This window comes from Thalia democratica, chromosome 1 (assembly GCF_965202585.1).
Source record: "Thalia democratica chromosome 1, ktThaDemo2.hap1.1, whole genome shotgun sequence".
In the NCBI taxonomy this organism is placed as follows: domain Eukaryota; kingdom Metazoa; phylum Chordata; class Thaliacea; order Salpida; family Salpidae; genus Thalia; species Thalia democratica.
Genome location: NC_139165.1, coordinates 57,030,304 through 57,044,182, shown reverse-complemented (window position 1 = coordinate 57,044,182; position 13,879 = coordinate 57,030,304).

The window sequence follows — 13,879 nt, the reverse complement described above, 5'->3', positions numbered from 1 at the left end:
GATGTAACTTTTAAAACGGTGATCATTAACAAAAACTTATTATAAATAATTGTATATATTTAAAGCATATTATAAAATTGTGCTAAATATAAAAAATTAATATGAAAACAATTTTAAAATATCAATACAAATGTTTTGCAGTTTTTGCATGGTACAAAGAGCATCACTGATTGAATTTTCTCTTCTTCCTTGTTGTTTTACTAATAATATTTTCTATTTCATTATTTAGTTCCATAATTCGAAGACAAATTTGTTTTTGAGATTCCCTCCTTCTTGTCTTTGCCATTCCAGGGGGAGCTGGTTTACCATCCAAGTAAGACCATTCAGGAATATCTTTAAAACTACCTCTTTTTTGAAAATGTTGAAACTGTTTTTTCGGATTTTCAAGCCTTCCTACAAACTCAGTTTGTTTTACTGTTTGTTTGTATAAGATAGAAGAGTTGTAGAAAGATCTGCAACTTGCAGAATATGCAGGAGGTAAAACATGTTTAGCAATTACATTCATGCTGTTAAAACAGTTGGTACCTAAAACAATCATAAGACCCATTAAAAAATATCATCATTGATTGTTTTTAATAACTTTTAGAAAAAAAAACGCAAGTTAAACCTCAACCTTTTCTTTTTACTTTTTCTTAAAAATTGAATAAAACACAATATTGTTAAGCATAAACAATTTTAAAAGTATAAAATTCAAGTATACTTTGATAAAAAACATTAAAAAAATAAAACTACTTTAACAATGACAATGCATAGAATTAAAGTAATATAAATATAAAACTAAAAGTAATACATGTGTATAAATCACAAATGGAAAATTTTTGAGAAATTTATACATTGGAAAGATATAATCTCAGTTGTTTATGAATTTTGCTTAATTAGTGGTAAATTATGAACATAGGTGGTTCATTTTTTTTTTTTTTAACAACTTTATCTTTTTTAGTAGAGTTTTGACTAAACTACAAGTTACTTTTTACAGATTTTTATTATAAAAAAAAATTAAGATGGAGCTGGTGAAAGTCAGAGAGTACAATAAATTTAGAATAGGAGGGAAAATCTAAAACTGCAGATAAATTGAAATCAATAAAAATCTTTCTCCTACCCCCCTGTTTCAGATAAATATCTCCTATTTTTAGGACATATTTTTTGCGATATTTAAAATGTAGTTTTTTGTTATCAAAAAATAAAAACAATGTTTTTCAAATATAAATAAAAACAATGTATTTCATTTTTTTAGTCCTAAATTGTTGATTTTTAATTCTTTTTAACTGTTAAATATTCAAAGAATGTTTTCTGAAACTTTAGGTATCTAGCTTAAAAAACAAAGAAGATATATATACTTTTAATAAACTTAAAAATTTTAAGAAAATTTGGTTCATTGTATTATAGTTTTAGAGATTGATCCCCAAGATTGACTAGATCTCAAAAGTAAATCTAACTTTAATATTATATTGGAAAATTACTTGTGGTCTATACTGTCATATAAGAGCCAATGTTAATTTTTGTTCTAAAAAAATGTTACTATACCAAGCTTTTTGCCTATAAATTAAGTGCAGGAGGAGCATTCTAATCTAGGAAATCAATATAAGCGCATAGGGGGTAGGGGGTAAACACTTTTTTGGTTTTTAATCACATTTTATATAGTTTTTACTAAGCTACAAGATGCTTCTTACAGATTTAAAAAATTCAAAAAAATTTTTGAGTTGTAGCCTGTCAAAGTCCGAGGCAACAATAGATTCCTTATGGGAGACTCAAACTAAAAGAGCAAAAATAGATATTTCACTAAAAATCTAACTTCTCCTACGTTTTTTGTGATAAATACCTCAAAATTAAAGGAAGTGTTCCTTGATATATTTAAAAAATTCTGTAGGGAAGAATTTTATAAAGATAAAAAAAAAAAAATTATATAAAATATAAACAAAAAAAAAATATTAAAACATTTTCTGAAAATTTGAGGTAGTTATCTCATAAAACGTAGGAGATAGATTTTTAGTGAATTCTAGTTAATTGGCGTTTTAGCTTGCGCCTCCCATAAGGAACCTATTGTTGCCTTGGACTTTGACGGATTCTTAAATTTTTTTAGAGATTCAACAAAAGGTTTTAAGCATTTATTTTTAAGAATACTGACTGATTTTGTCATTAATAACTAAATTCTAATTTAGAAATAAATTCATATCTCAAATTGATCTGAAAAATGTTTCTCTTTTTTTTCATCAAAAATTTTCAAACATTTAAACTGAGAAAAACTGAGATTCTCAAATTTTTAAATAAAAACACTGATTTAGTCTGATGTTTTTTAACTTTTTCAAAAAACTGATTTAGCCTGACGCCCACAAACCCTGTAAACTACTTATTCATTTTTATGTAAGTTAACTTAAATGATACACATGTTACAGGGTGGCCACTGGTTTTTTGAGAAATTTCTAGATGTTTTTGAAAGTACACCTTTTTGGGTATATTTTTAGTTTAAAGTTGAGTTTAAGGTTAAAAACTGTGTTTAAAGTATAACATTATTGTAAATATACTTTAAATGCGTTTTTTGATAATATAAAAATAAGAATATGACAAAAAAATTATTCTATAGATTTTTTGTGTGAAATCAAAATTTTTTGTTTAAAATGTAATAATTGCTTTAAATTTCAGTTTTTCTAGTGATTTTTGTTAAATTACAGGTTTTTTCAGGCTTCTTTGCCTAAGTTGTCAATTTCCAAGTTTTGTAGTCACCTGAATTTAGTAAAAAACTATGTAAAACCTATAAAAGTAATACGATGATACTAATTTTAAATGATCATTTCTAATAAACCAAACCCCAGCCATAAAATAGTTTGAATAAGCTATTTTAACTAGTTTTAGAGGGTTTATTTTAAAGAATATTTCAAAAGCAAAAAATTTATTTTATTGTAGAGAAAATGGCTTATTTTATATGTTAATTGATACCATACCGAATAATTAGGTAAATATTGTCTTTGGACATATTCAAGTTTGATCGGTTTTTCAAGTTTAAACTTGTTAGTAGTTATCATAATTGCCAATAATAACTAAAAAGACTTACACATTACTTTTTTATGTAATGTAACAAAAATAAGTAAAAATGTCGAAATTATAGCAACAATGGCAAATAATAGTTGAGGTTATTATAATATTACATAATTCAAATATAACCAAACAACTAAAACCAAAAAAAATACATATATAGATATTAAAAAACTTACATACATTTATCTGTTTTAATAAATTACTTTCCACCGAGTTACAAAAAAAAAAGTATTACCAAAAAGAATAAAAGAAAAATATGTGTGTATACTGTATACTTTAAATTTTTAATTAATATAATTTGCAAATAGTTATTACTTATGTATATCCCGACAAATTTGTTTCACTAGGTTCTTTATTAACACACAATTAGCATGTAAGATTTTGAATATTTATATTCTATAGATTAAAAACTTAATTTAAAAATATAATAAATGAGATTGTGCAAACAAACACATTGTGAATTACATAGTAAAATTATGTCTTTTTACCAAAGCTATATCATTTGTTTTAAAAACTCTATCGCTTCTTTTTTTTAAATACAAAAATTATTGTTTTTTGAACTAAACAAAAAAAAACCATTTTATGTAAAATACCCACTTAAATAAAATAATTTATATATCAAATATGAGTTACTTATGTATTTTCGTACATTTTAGAACAAAAAAGGGTCGGATTAATTGTAAAATATGTATAGAAATTTATTTTTATGGCTAGTATACTTAAAAGTCAGTCTGAATTGCATACTTTCAGAGTCAATAAAAAAAAATTTAATAATTTATTTTTTATTCTTGTTTAAAAATACTTATCACTAAAATAATTTTTAATGTGTTTGGGTAATTTTGGTTAAGGATAAGGGTTTAAATAAAAAAAGTAAATAAATAAAATTTTAGAAAGTTTGCTGACTCAGCAAACATGCAAATCAGACTAATTTTAAGTATACTTTCTTATTTAAACTAATTTATATTTGTAGTTCGTCTTTCTGATTCACTTTTAAATATTTAATGTTTAAAAACTTGCTAGAGTTTGTACTTCAAATTGTTTAACATAAGTAGTGCCTTACTCAAAACATGTTAAAATACAAGTGAAAAAACAATTATGTCCTAAATTTAGAAATTTTTGATTTGATAAATTTTGTTATTAAAAATTTTTGGAAATGTTTTCATTCATAACATTATGCAATTTTATGCTAATGAAGTGAATTGATGATACAGCAGAATATCAGGAACATTTATACCCTTATCTCAAAACTACCCTACCTAAAAATTTTATTTTAAACCCTTATCAATAACCCACCTTACCAAAATATATAAAAACAAACAAAAAAAAAGTTTTATTATTAAAGCTTAAAGTAAAAAAATATTAGCCAATCAGAAGCGACCTTAGAATTGCAGCCGACGCATTTTTGTTTGTAATTATTACCAGATTAGTTTTTAAACTGATAAGACAAAGTATCGCTGAATAATATACCTCTTTAATATTGTGCATGCATATAAAAAAACGTTTACTAAACTTTCTGTTAATTTATTTTGTTTTACTATTTTGCAAAAAACCAATAATTAAAACAGCCAAAAAATAAAATAACAAATCTTGCTGTCTTATCAATTTTTTAGACCAAGTATGTTTAGTTAACTGTCTCAAAAGTATGTAATTTATTTAGAAAAGCAGAAAAGCTTGCAAATGAATAACAAAACACGCGAAAACTATGTATAATATACATAATATCAAGATTGAAAGAAGTACATAGAATTATGACATAACTATTAAGTGCTTGCTTAGTTATTAAATTAAATTGGAAATGTATTTGAGGTAAAAGATTGATTTTAAGTGAATTAAATAAATCTACACCTCGACTGAAACCGGCCGGATTAGCATGATAACGGATAAGCGACGAAGCACTGTACTATTATATTTTAATTGAACTACATGTAATGTAATAATAACACAAAGCTAGCAAAAACCACAAACATTTTTTTGGGGATAGTTAAAAATATGAAACCCTATATTTTTATCGTTTTTTTTATTAGTATCAAAAATAAGATCTTGTATTACGGTAGAGTGATTTTATACGAAAATTATAAGGCTTCTGAAAAAAAAAATCGAGGGCTTGCTAAAGAAGCTCTTTTGTAAGCTTTTTATACTAAACATTCTTCAAAATATTCATTAGTTTTTTGTATGTGAGATTTGTAGCAATTTTTAGAAAATTCATTGCTTCAACGAACTTATTAGTAAAAAAAAAACGTTTGATTAAATGAAATTTTTATACTTTATCAATACTAATTGTTGTTTAAATTCTATTTCTACTTATACATAACCCTTAACTTTGTTGCTTTTTACAAAATTTAAACGTTAAAATGTGTTTTTTAGAGTATTTGAAATTTAAAAGCCTGGCATTTAAATGCATTATTATAAAATCTGACCTAAATTTGTTGACCGTTTAACATCTTAATTCAAGATAGCATTAAAAACTAAGTATTTGATGTTATATTAAAAACTTTAGAGAGGAAAATAACAATGCTAACAAGCTTTTCTTATACCGTTTGTTCACATAGTAAATATTTAAAAACTTAAAAACACTAAGAAAATAGATCTTAAAATTTCTTCTGTATTTTAAGAAACTATGATTTATACAGTAACAAAAAATTGTTTAAAAACTACTTCACAGGTGCGTAAATTACTTTCTCGGACAAATTTTAAGTGAACAAATTGATAAGTAGTAAATAGTATCTACATCTAATACTCATTTAAAATGTTTAAAAGTCAATATATCAGCGCAATTATTTTAATAATGTTATATATAAAAATAATATAAAATTTTTAGTTAGTTATCTTTTTATACGTACTTTTAAATTAAATTTTGTGCTAGATTAAGATATTTAGACTATTCCTGCTATCGTAGAGTTAAAGTGAATTGAATGTATCAATAACCGAGTTATTTGTCTATAAATTTAATTAAATAAAAAAAACAAACTCTAATAATCTTAAGATTACCTTGTTGAAATAGCTTGTATACAATTGTTGAACATGGTGTAAAAACTTACTTATTACAAATTTGCGAGTTAACTATAGCACTAATAAATGTACTAACTTCTTAATACATTGTTAATAATAAAAAAATAAGTTTATCAGATACAGTTTACTAATGTAATTTAAATGTGAAAAAAAGAAATAAGGTAGATAAATCAATTAATTTAATTAGGAAAACAACTTAAAATTGTTTTATTTACTATAATTCACACTAATAAACAGACAAATTATTGGCTACGAAGAAATACAAAACAATGGTTATAACACATTAAACTTAAAAAAATTGTAACTGAATGTGTTTTAAACAATAATAAACAGAAAAAAAAAAATTAACAACACAAGCATACAACATCAACACCTAACTCATTTTTTCTTATTTGGATCACTTTTACTAACGCTTTTATCACCATACATCACTTGTAATGCACTAAATACTTCTTAACTTTCAATCGCCTCCGCAATCTCAGCTTGAGTAAGTTCCTCAGGTTTCTCTTTTTCTACGCCATTAATATCTGTATAGATATGTTTCAGCAAATTAAATGTGACGTTATCTGTGTAAAAAATGACTTAAGTGTATTTATCTAACACGAGAATTTCTTTTATAAGTTTAACTAGCCACTGGCCAGGAAATTGTAAAAAAAAAATCCCTCAACACTCCTTCATCTGCTTGATTTTTGCCAATGTTAATCTTTAATAGCCGAACCATTTCCGTATAATAACAACCCAGTAAAATAATTTGAAACACTGACTACGAAACATTTAGTGTTTGTAAAATTTTGTGTTTACAAAGGTTGTTTTAAATTAGTTAGTTAATTACCAATAAGTAATGACTATAATTACTTCAAATAATTAAATTGCAGTTTTAAAATACAACTGAGCTTTTAGAAATTTTACTTATAAAAAAATTTTAAACAAAAAATCGTTTTTGCTAAAAAAGTATCTTTTATATTTAGTCATTTTTGAAATTAAATAAAAATTCATGCAGAGCTTAAAATTTAAGTTGTTTGAGTTATAACAAAACTTATGTAGTGATATAATAATGGCTTTCAATTTTAATACGGTCTAGTTACATTTTTAAATTTTTAAAGCTTTAATTTTGTAACATATGATTCTGAAATGATGAAATTTAAGTCTTAAAAAAAACAAAGAAATAGCAAGTTATACCCTTCTATACTGCCAATTTACGAACAATCTTTATACATTAGTTAAGTATAGCGTTCGCAATTACCATAGTTTATGAAACTATTTATTTAAAATCTGACATTATGCCTAACAAATATAATTCAAAAGGAGTTAATAATTGTAAAGGAGTAAATTTTATATACTCAAATAATCAATTATAATGTCTAAAATAAACTATTAAATTTTTTAATTACAGAACATTTTTGTTAACACACAAAATTAGGATTTAAAAGCACTGATATTTTTAATTAAGAAATAGTTTAGACTTATAGATCAAGTTTAATTAAATTGTTGATTCTTTAAACTGCTGTCTTATTATTACTATAAGTTAAATAATCTATCACGCAGTCAAAAGTTAAAACTTAAATAACTATCTAATGCAGCATTTCTTTATTTCTGTTAGTGATAATAACTCAATTTAATAATTTAATCAAATGTTTAAAATAAATAAACATGTTAAATAAATATCTAAGTGTTATTGTTTGGAAATATAAAAAAAATTAGAAAAATTATAAAAGTATTTTTTTTCGTCATTTAGATTAAAACTTTTTGTCGTTCTCAAGATTGGTAACTTTTTTATACAATATTTTATGACTTTATTTTAACTTTTAAAAAGTTAATTAACTAAATGATTAATTGCTGCGATACGCTAAAAAATCTAATTTAAATTATAAAACTAATCTTTAAACAGATATTCTCGAAATATGTGTACAAAAAACAGCTTAAAAAATAGTTTAACTTTTTACATATTTTAAGACATACTAAATTCGATAGATATTTGCTTAAAGTCTTAGCTTTGGTTTTTTTCTTTTGGTTTTTCTATTGAATTCAAATAATTTTAAATTAATAAAATTCTAATAGGTTTAGTCAAGTAGAACTTAATAAAAGGACAAAACGAGTTAGGTATTTTGGTAGTTAAATACAGATGTTGTAAATGTTAGTATTATATTCTAAATATTACAATCAATAAAAAACTATAACTGCTTCCCTTTTCAACATTTTCCTCTCGACTACGACAAATAGAAATTTTAAGAATTTATGCCACTCCAAATGTACCATTAAGATAAACAAAAAAAAAACAGAATATTATGTTTATACTTAGATAAGAGTTGTTTGATATAAAAACAAAACTAAACCTGTATTGTTAAAACCAACAAAAAAACTATGCGCTGCACTATTTTATTTTAAGTTTTGCTTTGTTATAGTAATTTAAACAAAGCAATTGTTAGTTTTACCTAAAATGTTTTTATTATTAAATCTTTTTTTAAGTTTTGAAAATACTTTTAGTAATTAATAAATACCTCATTAGCAAAACATAGTTTTAAAATGCTAAAAACATATTCTTAGTTATCTATAGCAGTGATATTCATCAATACTGAAACAGTTTTAAGTTAAAAGGGACAGTTTTGCACGAAGGGATATTGGTATAGTAACTTGTTTCATATTTGTAATTAAAAATATAATTAAACAAAGCACTGAAAGAAAATAAAATGATTAAAACACAAGTTTAAACCTTCTAAATAGAATTGTCATAAATATGCGTTTCTGCGGTTTAATTAATGATCAAATAATGTAAAAACTAGCTTACTAAATTCATTATCATTTAGTAATGTCATTTGCATATGTCAAAGTGTTTTCAAGTTTACTTGAACAAATAGTATTAAAGTTTATCTCTTTTAAAAAACATGGAAAGAATGTTATAATTACTTTTAACGTTTGAAAAATCAGACTAATAGATATAATAATATACGTTTACACTATAGTTAACATTTTTAATTAACTTTTTTAGTTATTACTATTACAATAGTATTATAAATTAAATATTAAATGTAAATTAAATGAACAAACGACAAAATCAAGTTAGAAGAAAACGAAGTGTATAATTTAAACATAATTAAGGTTGGATAAAAACTTAAACATCATTCAGTGTTATTTAATAACTTTTATTACTGGAAAGTAGACACTAAAACGCAACAAAAAAAAAGAAAAAGCTGAGAAGAAAATAAGTAAATAATCGATATTTTTGCTACTTGTTTTAACGATAGCAGAAAACGCCGGCAAAATATTATTATAGTAAAACGTATTTCAGTTGTTTCATAAATTATTCAATAAATCGTTTTTAAAAAAAATGCTTCCCTCCTTTCGACTTACAGTGTAAGAAGTAGTCTGTTAAAGATAACTAAGCTTAAAAAAGCAATAAACTAAATTAAAAATTTGTTTTGTTTGCAAGATGAAGCTGCATGTAATATAAGACAAATTATGTAGACAAAATGTTTTACAAGTACACTTTGTTTCATTTGTTTGTTTTAAAGTTTTTGTTTATAACTGTATAACCCTTATACCTTATTTAAAACGAAACAAGATCTCAAGCAGTTGCTTTTTAACTTTCAAAATACACTCCTTATCTGATTACTAAATTTTAATATTTTTGAGCTAAAGTTTATTTTTAAAACGAAACATACTGTTATTGAGTTTGAAGTAAATCTTTTTGAAGTAAATTAAGTTTTCAGTACAAAAGAAAATTAAGTAAACTGTTGAATAAATAAAAGTAGTTTTTATAACTTATGAGCTGTATTCATATAAAAAAGTACTTACGTTGTAGTGCTAAACTTAAAAAATTATTGTTCTATATAATACATTTTTGCGCTGTAAAAGTTTCAATAATTTTCATCGGACAAATCTGTTTGATTTTAACTTATGTTCGGGTTGGTTTTAGAAAAAAGTGTATCATAATACTTAACCTATTTTTTTAATATAGTTTGCTGTTTTTATTTTAAAAAGAAAATTATTAAAAGCACAACAACATTTTATTAATAAAAATATGTGATTAATTTTTTGAATCCGCTATGAAAACATTTGTATAAAAAAAGTTACTTAAATTAAACATACTTATAATCTGTGAATATTAAAAGTAGTTAATTAAGTTTAAGAATTTTTTGTAAAAAATAAAATCAAAAGTATTTTTTTATACAATTATAAGTTTGAATTTTATTATACTCGTATAATTTTGTTTAAACTATTTCCAAATACTAAATCAAAAGTGCTTTTTTTTAAACTAATCTTCTTATTATCACTTTTATTAGTTTTATAGTACTACTACTTATATAAGTAACAATATTATTGTAAGTTTAAGACTTGAAAAATTGTTAAAAAAGCTGTAAACAAATAAAGCGCTAACAAATTAAAAAAAAGTTAAAATTTCTAATAAACTGTTAATTATTGTATTATATGTAATAAAAAGAAATAACTTATAAAAAGATCTGACTACTGAAAAATCACAGTTTAAAAAAAAGTATTACAAAAATCTATCATTAAGATGAAGATACCAATGAAAGTTTTAATTATCCTGTCGTCAGTATTTTTATCCCAAGAAAATTTGTCAGCTAATCGACCTTACTTTATAACTACTAGGTATTGGCAGATGAGTGAAAATCAGAGCATCGGTAAAAAAATTTATTTAGCAATTATCTTATTTGTACCTCTTAAAAAATCAGCAAATAAAGCTTAAGCATACATTTTTAAAAGTTTTATAATTTTAAAAATTGATGAGTGCTATGAATTTTAAATAGAAACTTTAGACACCTAGCATATTTTTTATTTATTTAACAACATTGTATGTATAACATATTTGGCTAATACATTTCTATACAAAACATTATCAACTTAAATAAAAAGAAAACAAGTATACAAGTAAAATTTAATACGTAATAGTTATTATACTAATAATTGAATTTTTTTTTTATTAATTGAAAAAAAAATAATATATTAAAAAGTAATCTTATACTAAATAAGCTTATAATTAACAGTAAATAAACAACTGGTATACAAAATTAAATTTTACAGTAGAGTACATAAATTTTTGTTGGATTTATTTATTGTAATATTTAACAATCAATTAGTTTATAACTTCGGACCAGGGCTCAGCAGCTTTTTAAAAGTCGCGGGCTAATTTTCCTAGAAAAACTTGCTTGTTGGCCGCACTGAACAAAAAAGTCTTCCACGGGCCGCATTCTTTTCAAAATGTTTGAAGTAATTAACAAGGAATTACTAATTTAAAACAAAATTATGATATAAAAAAGAATATATAGAGCACTAGTTATGAGTAATTATCAATTTAAAAACCTAGGTGTAAGCTTTAACCGTAAAATCTTTTTACAAACGACTTACAGAATAACACTATTCTTAGCGTCCTCAACTTTGCAGATGATACAATGCTATACAAAACATTCACAAAAAACACAAACTTAAATGATAGTAAAAATTTTAATACATAACTAAAAAAGGTATTAGATTGGCTTATGGGAAACAAACTTAAATTACACCTTAATAAAACCAGAAGCATGATTCTACATCAATCAAAAAATAGTTTTTGGAAAACTATAGATCTTAATGTAAAAATAGGTAAAATAGTTATAACAAACACAAATAGCTATAAATATTTAGGAATAATTGTAGACAGAAATTTAAAATGGTCAGAACACATAGAAACTATAAAAACAAAATTACAAAAAACATTGGGTGTACTATATAAAACGAGACACTTCTTAAATTCAAAAGCATTATTTTTGATCTTTAATTCTTTGCTTATGAGCAATGTTTGATATTGCTTTTTGTGCTGGGGAAGAATAATTAAAAAATGTATAAACTATATCAATGTTCTCATAATCAGACTTAGATTCATACATTATAAGAAACATGATGATAGTGTAAGAGAGTTAAAAACACAGAAAAAAAAAATTAGATGTTGAAAATCTGTACCTACATGAATTAGGTCTGTTTATGTTTAAATTTAACAATAATTCTTACCAGCTAACTTTAATAACTACTATAAAAGTGTAAAAAATGTCCATAATTGTCATACGAGGTCTTCAGAAACTATTTTTTTCTACCTAAATTCAACAACAAAAAAGGTCATAAATCGCTATCCTACCAAGGAAATAAGTTAAGGACTAAGCTACCATTATGTTTAAAAAATATATGTCATTTTGGAAAGTTCCAGGATGAAATTAAAAGTTATCTAACAAATAACGATTATTTATATATTTAGTGATCATTACTTCTATTTACTTTTATTTATGGAGTTAATATTATTTGTTATTTAATACCCAACATTCTTTTATTTTTTTTTGTGTTTATTTTTTGTTCCAAAATTGATTTGTTTGGTTACAATAACAGTGGTTAAATCTAGATTGAAGCATTTTCTATCAGGTTATTTTTTAGATTATTTTTTAAGATTACTATTTTGAATTAAGTTCAGAATACTTACAAATTTTTTTATTTATTTTTAGTATGCCAATGTAAAAAAAATAGTTATAGATGTATATACTTAAAAAAAAAGTATTTAAGTAGTAAGCTGAGATAACTGTTTCAAGCCAACTTATGTTAAAAAAATCTCTTTTTTGAAGGAAATCAAAAAAAAATCTTTTATTTTTGTGTTACCACATATTGTTTGCTTTCTATTAGTACAATTTTAAACTTAGACAGGTATTCAAAATATAAAAAAGAATATTTTAAAATAGAAGGAAATTTGTTCTTGTTATTATTAATTTTCATTATTATTGTTTTTTTTTTCTCTTATAAGTGCATAGATGTTACATTAATTATCTTTGTATTTTCATTTATAAAAGTTAAGTTCAGTTCTAGTAGAATTCACTTGTTTGAAATTATTGAAAAGTTATACAAATGTTTATTTATCCATTCAAATGTAAAATTCTTTTTTCTGTTCAAGTAGATTTAAAAAAAAAAAAAAAAGACTATTAGCACAAAATACTAATAAAATTTTACGTAAAAATATTTTAGCGTACTACATTTTTACATTTTTTTGAATAGTTTGTAACCTATCATTCAAGTATTCACATGTATGCTATTAGTATTACTCCTCTCCTTTTATAAGTTAGTTTAAAGTTATAGATCCTTTTTTTTTAGTTTTTATGTTATTAGAGAAGTTTTTAAGTACATTTTTAAACACAAAATTCAGTTAATTTTCATTTAGTTTTTTTTCTTTCATTTTGTTTAATTGATTGTTTTATTACTAAAGATTTAGAAATTTAGATGATAATAAAATCATATGTAATAGCTCGTAAGAAATTTTATAAGTATGTGGTGTACGACTCGATAAGTGAAAGGTTCGTTTGTACACCAGGTCCAAAGACCAAACTTTTTGAGCACTTTTTTTTATCGTTCTATAAATAGTATGATAAACTACTGTTTTTAAAAAGATCTTCCTTGTTCTGAAAAGTATCTCGCAGGTAGCAGATCTTAGCTTTGAGGGCCGTATTTGACCCGCGTGCCGCAGTTAGCCGATCCCTGCTCTAGACATAATATGTACAGCTTGTGGTATGATCAAAAATTTATGATAAAAGTTATTTCGTTTTAGTGTTATAATTATTTTTTTGTTGGATATTTTTTGTTAAGAAATTAATTAAAACTGTTAAGTTTTATAGTCTCATTTTGTTCATAGTTTCAGAGTGTTATTTGTTAAAGGTTATACTGTGACTGTTAAGTGTTTTATTTTTATAGCTCATTAAAGTTTTGATTTAAGTTTGGTGTGCGACTCGATGACCGAAAGGTATTTTAGAGCACCCAGGACCTTTGGACCAAATTTTGCTTGAACATCTTCGTTTTTGTTCAAAAAACTTAC